We start from the raw sequence: 2,096 nt of genomic DNA, 5'->3' as shown, positions 1-2,096 counted from the left end.
CATAGGGGCGACTTCAACGACTCATCCAATCGCAGCACTTACACTGTATGCAGACTCGAAAAAAAAATCACGCCGACACAGCAGCCTGCCTCGTAGACCCGTAGACGTGACGGCCGGTGCTAGTGACTGGCTTTCGGAAAAAGCTGGACCGGGTCCCAGAGCTTTTCTCTTTGGGCAAATTCGAAGAACAGAACATTCACTGAAATATTTTGGGAACGACTGAGAAAATACGCGCACCCGGAACTTACGCTTGTCAATTGTTCGTCGTCGCTATCTTCCCCCACTTTTCTCTCTCGCCCTCTTCTTGCCGAGTTTCCCGGCGCATCGCATGGGGCTCTATGGAGGTGCCTCTGGCATCTCCTCTGCCTACCTTTCCCCCTCTCTCTCGCGCCGTGCCGGCTGTTTTTTTTTTTTTTTTGTTTTTCTCCCTTTTTTTGCGTTTTTGTTTTTCCGGCACGTAGGTGCGGACTGGACTTGAACGCTTTTTCGACCGTCATCTGGGCCATTCAGGTTTCTACAAACCGTTGACAGTATCCACCGGATTGCGTCATTGCCGGGCATTTTTTTTGAGTCAACTCCAAAAATGCGCAAGTGTGCAGTGAAGTTGCGCTCTGATATACACGAACTCATCTCTGTTACGTCACGGCGCGGTAGTGGCGCGTCGGACGCACTTCCGGTCCTGGGCTGTGGGCGGAAGTGCCCATCTGAGACGTGTATTCCTGCGCTTTTTTGAAAGGAACCAGACAAAAACCTGCCTTATTGTCAAAATGCTGCGACTGGGGCTGTAGCAAAGGGCCGAGAAAGGTTTGAAGGTCAGTTTTCATGCGCTTGGTTCGTCCGAGAACGTGGATATATGCCGTGAAAAGGGAAAGCCAGACACCGTCGGACCACGATTGATTTGCGGGAAGCATTTTGGGTTGAATTCACGGATTCTTCTGGCCATCAGATTTATTTGTTTTGTTCCAAAATGAACGCCAGAAAACCGTCAAGTTGTACGGACCACCTGCGGACTACGTTCAGAGCGTCTTTAAGTTCAAACGGTCGCCCGATCGTTCGAACTGTCGTCTGCTCTTTCAAACGTTTGTGCTTGTCGTCTGCTCTTTTAGAGGACACCGGCCCGTAGACCAAACGTGGGCCCGGTACTTGCGATAAGAAGTAAGTGCAGGCCTTAAAAGACTTAAGTTTGAAGGAGGAAAAGGTCCGCCATTTTCCCATGCATTCTGGCTGCCTCAAGCGGCGGATCACGCAGGCAGACCCTCGGGGTCCCAAACACGGTTACATCATCAGAGCAGTTTCGTGAACTTCAACAACCCACGAACTTACCGGTGGAAAGATATTCGCGTTCCTTTCGAAGCTTTCTTTTTGCATAGCGCGCAGATGTACGGCCTCGCGTTAACGCTAATCTAAACCATATACCCGGCTTCGCCGGTGGGGCGCGGGTGGCCGCGGTTGAGGAATACGAAACTGCGCAACCACCATATTTCCGAGATTTCGACAGAAGGGAAGTTAATGCAGCGTAATGACTTTATTGCTTTTTATCAGCGTTAGAATAGCTCAGAATTTAGTTTACAACGTTAAATTATCACTGTTTATATTGCTGAGAGTTTTCACTCTTGGCGTTTACCATGGCAACGTTGCTTTCTTTCTCTCGTGTTCTGTCGCTCTCTTTTGCGATCGTTCACTCGGGACCCCGGGTGTCGGCGCACGGGATTTGCCACTCCTCCTCACCCACCTTTACCCCCCTGGCGTAGGGATATTTAAATAAGGTTTGGCTTAGACGAAGGTGATAATGGCCACACTGAATGGCAACAAGCAATTGAATTTTATTCTCGTAATTTGTGATTAGAGTTTGTTTCTGTATGGTGTCTGAGCCACTCATGTCTCGCTTGCCCGTTTCGAGCATATCGGATACATCAAATGCAGGGCCCTGAAAATGGTAAGCTTTTTTTTTTATATTACCCTTAAGTTATTTAGTGCTCGTTGCTCTGATTCTATGTTAAAACAACCAAGTCAGGCTAAAACTGTACTGAGGACATAATTTGATAAAAATATTCCAACTTATTTCGTAGGCCTTATTGTATCAGGCATTCTGGTGT

The sequence above is a fragment of the Ixodes scapularis genome, unplaced genomic scaffold, assembly GCF_016920785.2.
Source record: "Ixodes scapularis isolate PalLabHiFi unplaced genomic scaffold, ASM1692078v2 PGA_scaffold18__7_contigs__length_3171195, whole genome shotgun sequence".
NCBI lineage: Eukaryota > Metazoa > Arthropoda > Arachnida > Ixodida > Ixodidae > Ixodes > Ixodes scapularis.
This window is presented reverse-complemented; position numbering follows the sequence as displayed.